At 48.0% G+C, this 17,747-nt stretch overlaps 1 protein-coding gene across 4 annotated transcripts in view; it reads left to right on the top strand.

Moving 5' to 3' along the window:
• The first annotated feature begins 12,058 nt into the window (after positions 1-12,058).
• The window catches only part of ZBTB17 (zinc finger and BTB domain containing 17), a 938,938-nt gene continuing 933,249 nt past the window's right edge, over positions 12,059-17,747 (top strand). For 3 of the 4 annotated variants that reach the window (XM_069611094.1, XM_069611092.1, XM_069611095.1), the window contains exon 1: positions 12,059-12,152. The gene's annotated coding sequence lies outside the window, so the exon portion shown is untranslated. Of the gene's footprint in view, positions 12,163-17,747 lie in introns of all 4 variants that reach the window. The other variant, XM_069611093.1, reaches the window with a different exon arrangement.

The raw sequence follows: 17,747 nt of genomic DNA, 5'->3' as shown, positions 1-17,747 counted from the left end.
ACAGGTAGTGGTTTCTTGCAGCCATATGAAAATAGCTGCACTTTCTTGTCCTGGAGTGACGGCATTGGGTAGATTTTGTTGCATCAAATTTACAGTTGCTCCTGTGTCGATGACTACTTTCATAGGGTTTCCGTCTGAAAAGACGGTGCAGGCGGGGCGCTTTCGTTGTTCTTTGCTCCTCCTATGTTTTGATTTGCGTGGTTCTACTGTGGATATCATGTGCACACGGTGTATCTTCTTGCTAGATTTCTTCTGCCTCTCTTTTCTGCGCCTGTCCGGTCAGACACTTTCTTCGCTATCCTCGCTTTCGCTGCAGCTGGGTGACCTCAGTGAGCTGTCAACTGCTCTTGCTCTGCCCTCTTGGTTGGCGTGATGGTTCCCGCAGAGTGAACCTCCTTCGTTGATCAGATGGTTGCTGGCCTGCTTCTCTCGGGCTGGTGGGGTGTAGGCAAAATTGTTTAAACACTTGCACTTGAGGCATGTGGCGCCCCACGCGGGTCATGGCTCACCCCGGTGGGCCACCACACCACTTGCATGTGTCATTCTGCGCTGGTGGGCGGTTGGGTCCTGAGTAGTTGGGGCGCTTTCCATCTTGTTCCTGATTGGCTTGCCCTCTTTTTATTGCTGCGACTTCCTCGCTTTTATGGGGGTTGTCTAGTGGCAGGCGTTGGATCGCAACTTCAATGACTGCCACGTGGTCGTCTGTGCATTCTCGAAGTCGACCCATTACAAGGATGTGCGGTAGTTGGATCCCTTTCTCGGACAGCACTGCTCTCTGCAGTTTTTCAGATGATAGTCCATTAATGACTTGGAGGAGGGTCGTGAATTGTTAATTTGGAAACTCACACCCTACAGCCATTTCAAGCAGCCTGGCGTGGAAGTTGTCTATGGTCTCCTTTTCGCGTTGTCTGGCCATGCAGAAGTGGAACCTCTCGTAGTCAGGGTTGAGATCAGGCTTGAACTTTCTGGTTAGAGTGAGTTTAGCTGCATCATAGTCATCGGCGGTGCCAATGTTGGGGAGCGTGTTGAATAGACGCAGTGCGACTGCCCCAATGTTAAGCAGGAGGAGTGTGCTTCTCTTTCTGTTTCCGGTGATGTTAGGTAAGATTTCCACAGAGCTGGTAAATCTTCCTTTCTTGGTTCAACCCCAGAACTTTTTGCTTTTCTAGTGGGATATTTTTCATTAATACCACAGTGAGTGGGAACCTTTTTTCATACTCACCTAATCTTTAACTCTTTTTATGGGTGTCATTTTTAAGACTCTCCATAGTGCCTTTTTAAAGTTATTTTGTTTAACAACTTATTGGCAATAAGTGCCTGTTGTTGCTGGGTTGCCCTAAGGGCTCCCCATTTAACTTTCTTGTGCTAACCTTGAGTGAACTACAGTTCCCAAGGGTAAAAAGGATCTTTGGATCCCTTTTACATTTTATTCTGTGGAACCAGCACACCGCACCTTATGTGGAGTGCTGGGGAGATACAATGTATCCCCTTTCATATTAAAACTGTAACAATTCTGTTACAGTGACAAGCTTACCTTTAATGACTGGTGGCAGTGATACCTTTTACTAATTTGGTGCACCTTTACCGTGGGCTGTAATCACAGCTGCAGTAAAGGCACTTAAGGGTGCTAATTTTACCAAAATGGCCGTCTTCTTTTTCTGCCATTTTAGTGTTTCTTGTCGTTTCTTGTTCCTTCCCCTGACATGCAGGGCGGGAAATTCCTTTGTGTGTGCTTTGTCTTCGGTGGGAGTCCCCTGCACACCCCGCCCAGGCTCCAGTCAGTTTGTAACCACAGGAAGTTGGGGAGGAGTCCAAAACTTCTCCCTCCTTTGTCTTACGCCTTGCTTCAACTGGGACAAATCCCAGTGGGGGGCTGGCTGTCCTGATTGGACAACCAGATGCCCTTTTCTTGTAAAATGCAGGGAGAGAATGCAGAGGTTGTGCTGTAGTTCCTGATAAATACTGGAAACCTGGAAGCTGAAGTCATGTCGACCACTGGAACAGAAAACCGAAGAGGATGACGAAGGAAAAGCGTTAGAGAAGATTTCCAGCGACCAGAGACCCTGCTGTGTAACCCGAGCCTGCTGCAGCCCTTGCTTCCAATCGACCAGGGGATTCCGAAAACGACGACCCGAACCCAGAGCCTGGACTCAAGAAGACCTGCATTTTGAGCCATCCCACGGGTTGCTGCGACCTTGCGTTCTTGCAATACTCCAATACCCTGGTACCTCCAGCCACTGTGCGGTGCATTGTCAGGATTAGTCAGGCGTGTACAAAGGCAGCGAATATGGCAAGGGAAATGTGCACCCAGGAACTACGACTCAGGTATGCTAGAACCCAGGAGTGCAAATAGAGTGTGACATCAAAACCAATATATGAAAAGGGATGTGGGGTAAGCACCTGACCGCGAGGAAAGTCGGCAAGCGCCTTACCCCCAATTGCTGTTACAGGTACTGACAGCGCTAAACCCACGTGGAGGGCAAGCAATGACAGGATCTGTGTACTAACACTCTTGATGGTATTACAGAAGGGAACTTAAGAACTGTACTCACGAGGACGAGATAAACCTCTTAAATGTCAGCTAGCCCACGAATCCTGTTGAAGAAACTGGGACCCCGAAAGGCTAGAACAGCAAAGGAAGGAAAACTAAATACCTAAGTGGGAATAGTGTCTACAAAATAGTGAGGAAAACATAAGCATTCACACAGGAGCTAGCTACTACCGCACACCACACCTAATAATCAAAGGGAAAATAAATGCAGAAGTGCAGTGGAAAACATGGAATGGATCCTCTAGAAAGTAAGGATCAGGAGCAGGGAAAAACGAAATAACCTATGCAAACTTCTCCCTACCCCTCCAAGGAAAAGACAGGAAACTAAACTAAGAGGAAGGCTAAGGCAAATGGGTAACAGCAGCAAAGGACAGAGTCAAAGAAATATAGAACACAGACAAACTGGGCTGCATCTAAAAGGGGAAAGCACTGAGAATTGCTGCCTGCAAACAGAGGAAGACAAAAAGGGAAATCAAGGGAGCAGAAATCAATTAGCTCATGAATCCGAAATTCAGGGCGGAGGAAACAAGAAAACAGGAACAAGGAAGTAGGTACAAAGGCAAGGAACCAGGAACCAGGGACTAGTCAAAAACAGGAACACTGCAAACGATGACCAGCGCTGGACTGAAGTGAGACTGAGGCTTTTAAAGCTGTTTAACGAGCACACGCCTCAGGTGTGCTGACTGCTGCACCTGCAGCCACAGGTGTTGCCTATCCTCCACCCAACCTTGTCCTGCAAGGGTGGAGGTGGAGCAGTGGGCCAGGCATTCTGGGAAGCACAGTCATTTGGTTAAAGAAGCATGCTGGCTGCCAAAAACCTGGAATGGATCCGGAAGGGAAGTAGTTTGGAAAATAGGGATTTAGCGCTCCCAATTCATTACAGCACTGTGGCATTAGGTTCGGAGGAAATGTCCAGCAAGGAATAAGCCCCAAAACATGCCCCCAAGTGGCGGGAACGGGAGCGAAGGGAGCGAGTCGTGACAGTATACCCCCTCCTACGGCCCTCTTCGGGTGCCCGCCACCCGTACGAGACTTCTTCTTTCCATGATGGGAGTGCTTTTTCTTTGGAGGTGGCACTGATGGAAATGGTGGCTTGTGGGCAAAGGCAGATGGGCTTCCATGATAGGAGTGTGTTGTCTTTGGAGGTGATACTGATGGAAACTGTGACTTCTGGTGAGGAAGAGACTCATGGTTCGAAGAAAGGCATGAAGAACTTGCAGGACCTGGAGCAGAGTTGGAAGGTCCAGGAAGCTCAGTCACTGGGAGTGGACTCTTGTAAGTCTTTGAGGAGGGAGGCAGGCTGGTGCAACTTGCCTTAGACGATGGTAGAAGTTCTGTTAGCCTTTCTGCCGAGAGCGGACCTGCGGGAGGTGAGGAAGTTGCTGGCTTCAGGAAATGTTCATGTTCAGCCATTAGAGAAGGTGCCGGCTGAGGTAGAGGTTCAGATCTTTTTCTGTCATCCATCTGGGAAAAGGCTTGTGGTTGAAAATGATTAAGGTTTGACTGCACATATTCTACGCCTTGGATGCCTGGAAGTCCCATGGGTTGTACGAGGCTGGTACTCCTGGTGACAGTCGTGTAGCCACTTTGTTGCACGTTGGATACAACAGCAGGGACGTTTGGCATACCGATAGGAGTGATAGACACAGTACTTGGTATTTCAGGCACACTCGCAGAAGGAGCAATAACAGACACATCTTGAACTGCAGCAGTCATTCCCTTCCTTTGGCTACTAGCACCCAACTGGTGCTTCTTGGCGGTATTCTGTTGCACAAGTTCTGTAGGTAATACGCCGGTCTGCACCACCCCCTGTGCACACCCAGGTGAGTGGTTCTGACTCACCACTTGGTCCAGCTTGATGACTCTGAAGCGGGAGCTGGCAAAAGTCTCAAACTCTGATGCTGCATTTTTAGGAGGCTCTGATGCTAAAGTGAAGCAGTTGGGAGAATCGTCTTGTGGAAAAGGCAGGCATTCTGGTGCTCCTCCTGAAGCAAAAGAAAGGCAATCTAAACGTTCATCGACAGTAAATGTTTGGGATTCAGGAGGACTGTCTGGAGCAGTAGAAAATATAGCAGGATCTGATGGTGTAGACAGGTATACCTCTGATGTTGGAAGCGAAGCTAAGCAGGATACCGGTGTATCATGAACTGAAGGCAAACAAGCAATAAACTCTGGAACTGAAGACATGCACATATGATGGACTACCGGAGGCTCTCTGGCTGAAGGATGATCTTCTGGATGAGTCACTGTAGCTGAAGACAGGCAGGCTAGAGGAAACTTTGAAGCTGAAGGCATGCGAGTTGGAGCCATCTCGGTAGCTGAATCCAAACATGTCAGGGTCTTTGGGACTAACCCCGTGCATGGTGGAGGCTCTTGATTAAATGGCAGACATGGCAGCGGTTCATTGATTGAAGACACGTGTACCAAAGATGACTGCAGGGCTGTGGATTGGATCATAGAAGAGTCAATGGTTGTAGGAGGACACACAGAAGTCTCAGAAGTTGATAGACACATTAGTGGCTCAGGAATGGAGGGCACCTTTAGGGCATTAGACTCCTTGGCTCCAGTAACCAAGGACTGAACTGTACCCTTGCAGTCCTTTTCTTTAGTGGGTGACACAGAGTCTCTTTCTTTGTGGAAGTCAAAATCAACCAGTGGAATCACCATAGTAAAGTCTCTGTTAATCAGGATTTCGTCAATTGTCCATTCCTCTGTCTTAGCTTCTGAAAGAGGCAGATTAACAATCAACAGTTCAGGAATCGCCTGCTGGTCTTTTGGTTCTGTATACTGTGGAATGAGTTCATCAGAACATGAAATCTGTACTGTCTCTGACTGTTCGTATTGATCAGAATTGGCAGAAGGAAGAGTGAACCCAGAGGTAAGATCATCTTCCACATCAGCTTTAACATCTACTTCAGTCTCAGCAGCTGTATCAAGAGCAGGACCTAAGCCTACTGTAGTGACTGAATCTGTGTATGCCACCTTTGTGTATTGTGTTTGGAGATCAGAAGCTTGTATGTGTGCTAGCTCAGAATTATGACAGACTGCTACACAGGAAACTTTAGGTAAAGGAGTGGCTTGTAAATCTTCAGCTAACTGCAATCCCTGACAATCAGCAGAACAATTGTTAGAAACTGTGCCCAGATTGAGCGCTGTGCTAGAAGAAAGACTTTCACTTCCAATAGATCTAACATATTGGCAATTATCATGGTTTACCAAAGTCTCTGCACTCAGGGGCTGAACTGTGTTCACTTCATCAACATCAATGGATAAAGTCTGAGGTGTATTCAGGAATGCGTGCAAGATCTTATTCTCCTCTTGTAAAGAAATGAATTGTTGTGTTAACTCCTCAAGCTTAGCTCTTAGCATGCCCTGCATTAACTGTACATCACTATCAGTAGGCACAGGGGGAGGCATAGTGGCATCAGGGCTGGATCCTGCACTAGCAATCTGGATGTGCACCGATTGTGCATTGTCCTCAACTGCTTTCAGGTTCTGAGATTTATACTTTCTCATACTAACTTGGTCTGTATTACCCTTAAGCAATCTATTGACCTTAGACCTCTTGACATTAGGGACTACCGTATGTACTTGTGCAAAGAAGTATTTGGACTGAGGGTAGAAAACTGAAGTTATGCAAGGAACCCCTCCATTCGTTATGTTTGTACCATGAAACTGTTCTATCTGAGGTGAAGCACAACTGGAATCATGGGGTTCAACAACAGAGGTACTCTTGTATAATAAGTCTAACAGTGTGTTGTTTTCTGCGGCTAAGGCTTGCGCTGACATAGAATCGGGATCAGAACAAAAGATCGAACTAGGATCAGGCAATGTAGGATGTGCCATCCTATGGGGAAAATACTTTGCTCGTAAATGCCCATTCGTGACAAGGAGTTCATTTAAGCCAAGACTAGTGATTTGATTGTCACAGGTAAATGTAGGGGAAGCTTTCTGTACTAACTTGTTAGAGGCCTTGCTGCCTTTCTTTCTTAAACTTGCCATATTCAATGGGAATCTTGGGCTGGTCATACTGTCAGGATTAGTCAGGCGTGTACAAAGGCAGCGAATATGGCAAGGGAAATGTGCACCCAGGAACTACGACTCAGGTATGCTAGAACCCAGGAGTGCAAATAGAGTGTGACATCAAAACCAATATATGAAAAGGGATGTGGGGTAAGCACCTGACCGCGAGGAAAGTCGGCAAGCGCCTTACCCCCAATTGCTGTTACAGGTACTGACAGCGCTAAACCCACGTGGAGGGCAAGCAATGACAGGATCTGTGTACTAACACTCTTGATGGTATTACAGAAGGGAACTTAAGAACTGTACTCACGAGGACGAGATAAACCTCTTAAATGTCAGCTAGCCCACGAATCCTGTTGAAGAAACTGGGACCCCGAAAGGCTAGAACAGCAAAGGAAGGAAAACTAAATACCTAAGTGGGAATAGTGTCTACAAAATAGTGAGGAAAACATAAGCATTCACACAGGAGCTAGCTACTACCGCACACCACACCTAATAATCAAAGGGAAAATAAATGCAGAAGTGCAGTGGAAAACATGGAATGGATCCTCTAGAAAGTAAGGATCAGGAGCAGGGAAAAACGAAATAACCTATGCAAACTTCTCCCTACCCCTCCAAGGAAAAGACAGGAAACTAAACTAAGAGGAAGGCTAAGGCAAATGGGTAACAGCAGCAAAGGACAGAGTCAAAGAAATATAGAACACAGACAAACTGGGCTGCATCTAAAAGGGGAAAGCACTGAGAATTGCTGCCTGCAAACAGAGGAAGACAAAAAGGGAAATCAAGGGAGCAGAAATCAATTAGCTCCTGAATCCGAAATTCAGGGCGGAGGAAACAAGAAAACAGGAACAAGGAAGTAGGTACAAAGGCAAGGAACCAGGAACCAGGGACTAGTCAAAAACAGGAACACTGCAAACGATGACCAGCGCTGGACTGAAGTGAGACTGAGGCTTTTAAAGCTGTTTAACGAGCACACGCCTCAGGTGTGCTGACTGCTGCACCTGCAGCCACAGGTGTTGCCTATCCTCCACCCAACCTTGTCCTGCAAGGGTGGAGGTGGAGCAGTGGGCCAGGCATTCTGGGAAGCACAGTCATTTGGTTAAAGAAGCATGCTGGCTGCCAAAAACCTGGAATGGATCCGGAAGGGAAGTAGTTTGGAAAAATAGGGATTTAGCGCTCCCAATTCATTACAGCACTGTGGCATTAGGTTCGGAGGAAATGTCCAGCAAGGAATAAGCCCCAAAACATGCCCCCAAGTGGCGGGAACGGGAGCGAAGGGAGCGAGTCGTGACATGCATGGTCTTCCGAATTCCAACACTTCGCGGGCATCTTGGGGTATCTCCAGAGACACGAATCGAGTCTGAAAAGTCCCCTTACAAGAGTGCTGGACCTTTAAAACAATGAGAATTCAACTGTGATGTTCTGTCTTCTTCTGTGCTCCTTGAAAAGGCGCCAAATCCGCAGAACCGCATTCAGCCGTGAGATAAATCTTGCCTAGAGCCTTCTTCATCGATCCCTGCTGCAAAGTCCCTTCTGAGGTCTTGTTTTCAGTCTCCAGGACAAGGAATCCACTGACCGGTATTTGGCTGCAGTCCCTGAAGTTCTCCGGCTGCAATCTCTTCTTCATTGCTGAGGTACTGTGTTGGCTTGGGTATATACTTACCTTAAGCCTTTTGGGATTTCTGTGTAGTCCTGGGGTGTTTTCTGTGATTGGGAGGTCCCTCATCCAGTGCACCCAGTCCCACTGCTAGAATCCTGCTGGGGTGTCTTCTGTGAAGCCTCTAGACCCTCTTCTAACTCTAAAAGTAAAGTACTCACCTGTTTACCCAGTTTTCCTAAGGAACTCTGACTTTTGCTACTAAAGAACTTATTCTAACACTGCCTGTTGGTCACTAGTCCTAGTGACCCCCCTTCTGCCACTGAGAACACTCATGCTCCAAGAATAAGGGAAAGACTTTGAAGGGATTGAGACTTCTGCCTAGAAAGGAAATCAAGTGGTTTGCTTACTTGTAAAGAGTTGATTGGTAACTGTAATCCTAAGAGTCAACAGTTACAAAAGTTCTTACTGATCTTGAATGTGTGATGCACTATTCTTAGAAGTATAGTTAACACATTTTCTTCCTAAGCCACTGTTTTGCCAGTCTAATAAAAAGTAGATGTGAAGGTATTTTACTCTCCTGTGATTAGGTTGTGCCTCTTTACAAAAGTAATGTGTTGGTTTCACCAGATTATTCCTGAAGGGTAATTGTATGAGTGTCCAACTGTTGGTATCACCAGATTAGTCCTGTTAGGATAATTGTATGAGTGTCCCCCAACTGGGTCTTGCCTCCCCTGACTTGCTGCTAGCCTTTCGTTATTAAGTCTACATTAGGTTGTTGCCTACCTAGAATAACTATTCAGTAAAGTGTGACATTGGGTTTTACTTCCCCCTTCATTATGAAGTTAAAGTATGTGGGTTTTACTTACCCTTTAGCTGTGTGCCATCCAAAATAAGTTACCAGAGTTATTGCTTACCTCAATCTGGGGTTCCCTGATTTCAAAAGCATCTGTAATTGTATATTACATCCTTAGGTTTTACTCACCTGGTATAACTGTGTGTTATGACAAAAGTTTGTATAGGTTTTTACTGCACCTAGGATAAGTGTTTCACTATTCAACAAAAGTATATTGTCCAGTTGACTGTTTATGTGATTTGTTCCAAGAGTCACTGTACAACTGGAAGGGCCTACTTCCCTTGCATTACTGAATGTAATCTGAAAGTAACCATTGGTCTTTTACTCCCAAATAATAGGCTTGGCCTATACTAAATGTGTATAACAAGGCTTTGACTTCCCTAGAACTACTGTTAGGTGTTCCAAATAAGGTGTGTACTTGGGTCTGTGTACTTTCAATTATAGTGTAGTGTTTTATATTGTGATTTCATATAATATGTTAGTACTCACTTAACCCCTAGATTTATCTGGGCCTACCTGTATTTAAAGAAATCCTTTATTTTTACAATACATAGTGTTTCAGTGTTTCTTTGGATCATTTGTATTACAATTTCACTTGTAATGTGCCTACTGCCTTCTCTCCCTCCTAAAATAAGCCTGGCTGCTCTGTCTACTCTACCCTGAACTCAGGTGGCACAGCCTTGTACTAAGAGTGGAATCTTGTACTGCCTCAGTTGAATGGTTTTACTAAGTCCTTGGACTTCAGAAAAACTGTCCTAACAGGTGACTTCCCTGGCTTCGAGATGCAGTTTGAACTGTTGCAGCCAAATGCCCCAGCGAATCGCAGCTCCTGTGGCAAACGGGTCAAATGGCCCCATAAGTGTGGTCTGTGAGGGGTCTTGTCGATCAGGGTTGAAGATGCTGCTCCTCCTGTCTGTGAAGCTAGCTCCTGCCCTTGCTGGGCTTGTGCTTGTGCTTGACATGGCGTCAGTAAATGCTGCGTGTTAGACTGTGCCTAGAGAAGAGCCTTCGTGAGCATGTGCGCGCACGTGTTTACCAGGAGTGTTCATCGGCAGTAGGCCTTGTGCTAGCTTTGAAGTCTCTGTGTTTCGAATTTAGCTGTGCACTTTGTGGTGGAAATGTTCTTTGGATGTTGTTGTAAATGCGCATTTGGCGTGGGCTGGGCTTTGAGGTGCGCTGCACCGTCACGTGTATGATCAGTGTTACCAGTGCTTCTGGAACGCTCGGGCTTCACACACTCTTACTGGAGCGTTCGTTATACGGATGACGTACCGTTGAGCCTGCAGGTGGTGCGGCGTGTATCCGTGTGATTACGTTTCACTCTGGTGGCGCAGTGTCTCTGGGAACGACCGCAGAGGCTCTTTGCAAACGTGGCAGCGTTCGATCCTTAAGCACATGTAGCGAACATTTGCTACTTCGTCGCCAGTGTTCTGTTCTGAAATCAGGCGGACCTCTGGTGACAAGGGAGGCCGATTAGCATACATAGGCCTTCAAACATTCAACGCAGCAATAGACTACCCGACACGCTTGGATAGTGCTTAAACCCGGACTGCCTTTTCATACGCAGTTCCGGTGGTTCCTTTATTTCTGCTCCCGCCCCGTCACATGACCCTGGTCTCCCATGGCCCACGTAACATCACACTGCGTTCTGCAGACACCAAAAGTCCTGTTTTTGCTTGTGGCAGGGCAGCCGGAGAGGGGATCTGCAGGACGCGGTACCCACTGTCATTTTGCCCTTTCCAGCACACACATTCATGTGGAAGTTGGAGGTCCGGCCGCAGAGTGGCTCTTCCTGTGTCTGTGACACATCTTTAACGTGTTTTTTTTTGTAAACAGAGCATTCCACTGGAGCAATTAGTCACTGATGGGCGTCAGGGGGGCTATAAACAGGCGATTTTGTCCGTAAGAATTATGAATGGGGGTAAAAAGAAATGGGAAGGGCGCATAATGATTTAAATCCCAAGTGAGATTAGGCTCACGTTAATTTGTCTGGTGAGAATAAAACTAAAGTCATACTGTTATTGCTCAATATAGTGTAAGGCTAGTTTGCTATGAATGGTTAGTTTATTATATAATGTGGGCTTTTTTTCAAGGCATTGCTATAAAGAACGTACTATTTAGGCACATGAAACCAACCGACAGAAAACCCTTAATGGGTAGATCAGCTAAACATGGGAACATATGTGTTTAATTGCTTTAATCGTTCACATCCCGGTTTCACAATTTAACCAAAGCGTGTGATCCTGGGCAAATCATGTTATCTCGCTGTGTCGTATCTGGAGCCTACGTGAGTGATTCAATACATATCTTATGTTACTATATCATGCTATTATTTTTTTTTTAAAGCGTAATGACTGTAGAGTTGCTCCTTATAATAGTGCTATTCATTTACTTTATATTACAAAGTTATTTGCCACTCAGCTTACTTACAGCAGCATCTTGTAATGTCACTTCCCATGGTGCCTGGAAGCATCAAAGACAAAAAATACGCCTTGCAAGTCCCTTTTCTGAGAAGTCACTTCTGTTGGTGTCAATGCATATGCAAATTGGGAGGATTGCATGCATTTTGCCCTATAGGGCCTCCTGGACAGAGCTGTAATATGCGAGTTTCCTGCCTGTAAGGGCTATAGTATTATTTTTTTGCTTTGTGTATGTGTTAAAATGCTATATGCAACTAATGTCACCCAAAACGTTGATGGGGGCGCGCAAACGATATCGTATGGACTCGCGCACTGGAGACCAACTCCGATATGTTTCAACGTCTAAAGTATCCTGCGAAATCATTTTGTAAAATGGGCCACCCTAAAAACAACACGGACAGTTTGAAGGGTGTTATCGGCAGACAAACGCACACTAGTTCAGCTCAATGCGAATGACACAGATTGACTGGTGACGCTGCGTGTTTGTCCTCGGGAGGGAAGAAAATGCCAAAACAAACATCGAAATGCGAACACAGACTAGGTAGGTTTCATCCAACCTAATTTGAACCGGTAGCAGTACGTCATGAAGTTGCACCGGAAGTGCGTGTATTGCGCGCCGAGCTTTTGCCCGTCGCTAAGATGGCGGCGCCCGTATTGGGCCCCTGAGAAACTGTGATGTAATGTGAGCCCCGCGGGTGAGTCCAGGTGAGTCCAGGTGACAGATGGAAAACTGCAAGACCGTCAGCACGGCCAATGCGAGCCCTATAGGTCGCGCAGTGCTGTCGTAACTTTCGTTTGTCTTTTAGGTGCATATCTGCCCTGTTTTAACCGTGATATCCTGATTATGGTTTCCCTAAAACTACTTAAGTGTTGTAGCCCGTCTCCTTGAGTCCTGCTATGAATGATCATCACTTTAATTGACTACCCCTCCCAAAACACTATGTTCCTGGTGCATCGCCCCCTTATCCAACCCCTGGTATGCTGCACTTTCCTCCAATCAAGAGCTGTTTCTCTCAGTGTGGTCCCACCCACACTGCATGTGTTCCCTCTAGCTCGTAGTCTGGACCAGTGTTGCCTGTCAGGGCCGCTTATTACAAGTGCTTTTGGGCTTCTTTTTGCCCAAAGTCGCTTATAATGTTTGGAGGTCACTTGTTGGTGTTTTTGTCCTCCTTTTATTATCCCTATTGATCGCTTATTGTTGCGCTTGTTGACTTAATAGGGGTAATAAGCAGACAAACTGCATTACCTCCACTCTTCCTCGTCACAGTACTTACTTCATGAGGCCCCTGCCTCCGACACAGGACCTTCTTCTATTTCTTTAAATTCCTATAACTCCTCCCCTACATCCACGTCACTCAGTATATTTTTTCCTGTCTTCGGCAGGTTGGACTTTTTCGTCCTGGTGCGGGGCACTGGGGAGCACCGATTGCTGGCCCCCTGGGGGGGGACTGTGTGGTGGGGCCCTCGGCTCTCTCAGGTGCGGCGGGGCTTGGGGTCACAGTTGAGCGGGATTGCCTCGCTCGGTTCTTTGCTGGGCTCCGGACTGCAGCGTGAGCATTGTGCCCCGGGTACTGCATGGCCCGGGAGAGGGGAGCACTGGGCTTGATGTTTTTGCCCTCACCTCCTGTTTTGGCCATCTTGATTCGAAAGGCCTTTTCCTCGTGCTCTGTGTACACATCTTTATTGGAAATGATGACAAGCACTTGGCAGTATGGGCTAGCCTTCCCTTTTGTTGTGTGGCCTCTCTGCTTCTTGTCGTGGGGTGACTGTGGCAGAGAGTCTTTGAAAGTGCTGGGGCTCTGTTATGTCGCAGGCATGTCACATACCGCCCACTCCTCAGACACATACAGCACAGGATGCACCGGATGTTAGCTGCATTCTCTGGGGAAAGGTAAGGAGGGGGTAGGACTGTGCTTGATATTTCTCCCCTCTTCTGCTGGTATGGCCATCTTGACTCCTTCAACACTCCGTTTCCTCGTGCTTTGTGTACACATCTTTGTTGGAAATGATGGCAAGCACTTGGCAGTATGGCCTAGCCTTCCCTTTTTGTTGTGAGGCCTCTCTGCTTCTTGTCGTGGGGTGACAGTGGCAGAGAGTCTTTGAAAGTGCAGGTGTTCTGTTCTGTCACAGGCATGTCACATACCACCCGCTCCTCAGACACACACAGCCCAGGATGCACCGGATGTTGGCTGCATTCTTTGCGTGCAGCCTGTGAAAATGGCGCAGATTTGGCCGTGTCTGCAAGCGGCCGGAAGGGTACCGGCCTGGCATAGTCTACACTTTGGGTTCGAGTATCTGCGGTGCTGACTCGGCCCTTCATCCTTCCTAGACTGACGCATTGGAACGATTTAGAACTTGGGGCTACCAGCTACTGAATACAGGGCTGAAGCCACCTCTCAGTAATGTGGCGAGTTACTGGTGTGTTTGGGTCTGTGCTATCTATGGATGCAGACTCCTTGTCCTGTCCTCTTCCTCTGAACTGCACGAGGGAAGGTCAAAGGAGATCATTTTCTTTTCCCTTGTCCTGCATGGAATTATAGAAAATGCATCATGGAAGTAATGGCCATTCAGAGGGTTCCCAGTGTCTCTTCTTTTAGGGCCTAGGTCCTCCAGTGCCGACGAGTTGCTTTCACGTCTCCTCTCAGACTTGTGGGAAGTGATATGGCACATGGTGGCACACGTCTGTGCTTAGAGGGGTTCTCAGAGCCCCTGGTGCCGGTGGAGGGAGATGTCAGTTCAGTGGGTTTTTCCAGTGTAGGAATACCCCAGGTGGGGGGTTGCCTTTGATGTCTGCTATCCGGGATGGAATGCTTTGCCCCGCTTTGTGACAGTACTCTGCCCTTTTGACGCCAGCCTGGTGACTCCTCTGTCGGCTGGGGGGGGCCAAGGTCTGCTGGACTTCTGGGCTGTCCTGTATCTTCCTTTTGATAAGTCGATCTTATTGTGGGCTGACAAGCATGCTGTTATATTGTGGCGCAGGCATGCTTCAACGTCCTGTGATTTTCCTCTGGTGCAAGTGCAGTGACTGGCGGTTTTCCCTGGCTCCTCGTCTCTATCTTATCGGAGGTGTATGGGACCGGTGGGGTTCGGCTTCCTGGGTAATGGGCTACTTCCGGAGGGGGTATCAGTTGCAGTTCCTGTCTCCTCCTGTCCAGGTTTGCATGGTTAGGACTTTGGTACCCAGTTCACGGTCCAAGTAGTTGGCCATGGGATCCGTTCTCTTCGAACGATTGTTGTGGGTTACCGTCTTGCCCGTTCCTCTCGCTGCTCAGGGTCAAGTTTTCTACTTGCGGGTGTTCCTGGTCCCTATGCCTTCTAGGATGTCAACTGCTTATGTGTCTCAAGACCCTGCACTGCTTGTCCGGACGTCTGGGGAGAGCGTACTCTGGATGTTGAGCAGGCGAGGTGCTTGCTGGCTGGTCTGGGCTGGGTTCTCAGAAGGCAGTGTGTCTCGGCTAGCCTGTTGCTGAAGTTACGGGGCACGTGGAGTCTTGCGAGTTTTCCGGTTTCTTGAGCCCGTCAACGGTTACGTCCCCTGGTGTCTTAAACTCTCTCCCACTGGCTTCCGACGTCTCGGCTTTCGTAGTTGTGTTTTCAGTGTCCCCAGCACTGCGAGTCTCCCTGCTGTGGTCGCAGGGGGTATCGGGTCTACAGGCTGAGGTGTGCATGGTCCATCCTCCTGTGGCCTCTCTTACTACCGACGCCAGCAGAAAGGGTCTACATTGGGGGTCCTCTCACCTCAAGGGTTGTGAGATCTGGGGAGAGCCGGCGACCATCCAATTGGCAAGAGTTGTGCCATTGTCCAAGCTCTGGTGTACTACAAGGAGTTGCTGGACGGTCAGCGGTTTTGATCCGATCGGACAATACGACGGCCTTGGCATATGTCAACTGCAAAAGGGGTTCCGGCCTCTCCTTGAATGCTCTGGCAGCGCTGATGGGCACCTTGGAGAAATCTCATCTGGTGTCTCTGGTGGCCTCACGTATCAGAATGGTGGACAATGTTCAAGCGGATCTTCTCAGACCCCGGTTTTCACTCCTCGGCGGAGCTGGTCCTGTTGGCCCAGGTCTTTGCGGTGACCTGTGTCAGATTAGGGTACCTGGTTCTAGACCTGTTCGCATCCCTGGCCTCAGCAGAAGTTCTCCTCTTCTGCTCTCGGTTTCAGGCCGGAGGGATTGGGGGATGGACGCCCTCTCTGTACAGTGGCCTTAGGGATTTCCTTTATGCCTTTCCGCCTATTCCCCTTCTGCCCTGGGAGTTTTGGCGCATCAGAGTGTCCAGGATAACTGTGTTGTTGTTAGCTCAGTTCTGGTCCCGCCGGAGTTGGCTCCCCTCTCTGTTGGAGCTTCGGTCCTAGGAACCTAGGCTGGTTCCGAGGTGGCCGTGTCCTCTTCAAGGGGATCTGCGGTTGGAATTCCACTAGATGCAATGGGCTGTGTGGCTATTGTTCAGGCTAGGTTGATATCTCAGGGGTTCTCAGATCCTGTAGTTGAGTACATAATAGATGCTCTTAGACCCTCCACTCTGAAGTTGTTCGGCAGGCATTGGGCCATTTCCGAGACTGGTATGGGCGATCTGGGATCCCTCCCCTGCGTTCTGGCCTCTGCTATCCTTCGATTCCTCCAGAAGGGCTTTTGACAGGGGCCTGGCAGTTTTTTTTTTTCCCCCATGCTTCGCTCTCAGTGGGCCTCCATGAAATTGCTTTTGGGGGGATCTGATGGTCACTTGGATGGGGAGGTGCTGGTGGGGAAGTTGCTCCACGGTTTTTCTTCTTCCCGTTATTGTGCTGGTAAAGGGCTTCCCCCTTGGGATCTCCCTCTTGTATTACCGTTCCTTCAAGGGCCTCCTTTTGAGCCCTTTTCCGAGATTGATATCAAACATCTTATACTGAAATCTTCTTTTCTTATCGCCCTCGCTTCTGCCCGTAGGATTGGGGAGATTGGGGCTCTCTTATGTCACCCTGCTTTCCTGAGGGTGCTGCCAGACTCGGTGGTCCTGAGGTGTGGTCCGAAGTTCCTCCCTTAAGTTGTATCTCGGTTTTCACACCTCTCAGGATCTGGTTCTCCCTGACTTCGTTCATGATCCGAGAATGCATGAGGAGTTGGCTTGCCTTAACATTATGTCCGGCGGGACGTGTTGGAGTATTTGGCTAGGTTTGCTTTTTTCCACCAATCTGATAGTTTTCTGATTGCTTGTGGTCCGGCTGGGGCTGGGCATAATGCATCTGTGGTTTCCATTTTCTGATGGTTCCGGTGGTTCCGAGTTAGATCTCCAGGGCCTATGTGGCTTTTGGCCTGCCTGTGCTTGCGCACGATCAGGGGCGGTCCGCCAGGGGTTTGGCGGCTTCCTGGGCTGATGCAAGGAGGGTTTTTCTCTGCAAGAGATTTGTATGGCTACCGCCTTGGCTGGTCTAGGGATTTTCATCAACCGCTATGGGTTGTTTCTCCCACTCGGGGGCTTGGTTCCTTCGTGGTTGGAGTTGTGTCTGTGGGGATGTGAATTGAGAGTTATTGTGGGTGTGTTTGCTGCACTGTTTTTAGCTCTGTCTCTCATTGGGACCTTTTCCCCGTTGCTGCTTTGGTATACCTCATGAAGTAAGTACTGGGACGAGGAAGAGTGGACGTGGAGGTAATGCTCTGATTACCTAATTGGTAATCTTCATTATTCCTAGTCCTATTCTTCCTCATCACAGTACTGACTACCCTCCTCACCCTCCCTGCGGGGAAGGTCCCATGCTCTGGCTTGGTAATATGAAACTGAGTGACGTGGTTGTGGGGGAGGAGTTAAAGGAATTCAAAGAAATAGAAGAAGGTCCTGTGTCGGAGGCAGGGGCCTCATGAAGTAAGTACTGTGATGAGGAATAGTAGGACTAGGAGTAATGAAGATTACTGGTAAGTAATCAGAGCAACAAGTACAATTACTTAACTGCTGCGAGCCTGAACAGGCATGCACTGGAGTTAACTTCCCGGCCGACGAACAGCTTCCTTATCTTCATTTCAATCAGACCCCTGGTGCTAGTTTTATTGGCAGCAGGGGTCCTTGAACTGCAGATAGGGAAGCTTATGGTCAGGGTGACGGCTGGGGGGAAGTTTGTTGAACTACTCCAGTTCATTATGTTCTAATTTAGAACATGAGTGAGGCCTCGCCGTCACGGGATGCAGTAGGAGGAAGCAGTACACTGATATCAGTGTTCACCTCTTTATTCACACTTTTTAAAAGTAATTATCCATTTAAGAACCTTTGTTGTGGACAAGGGCTTGAAAAGGTGCTTTTTATACTGAAAGCACATACAGAAAAACGAG

The sequence above is a fragment of the Ambystoma mexicanum genome, chromosome 8 (assembly GCF_040938575.1).
Source record: "Ambystoma mexicanum isolate Mex_15411 chromosome 8, UKY_AmexF1_1, whole genome shotgun sequence".
In the NCBI taxonomy this organism is placed as follows: domain Eukaryota; kingdom Metazoa; phylum Chordata; class Amphibia; order Caudata; family Ambystomatidae; genus Ambystoma; species Ambystoma mexicanum.
This window is presented reverse-complemented; position numbering and strand designations above follow the sequence as displayed.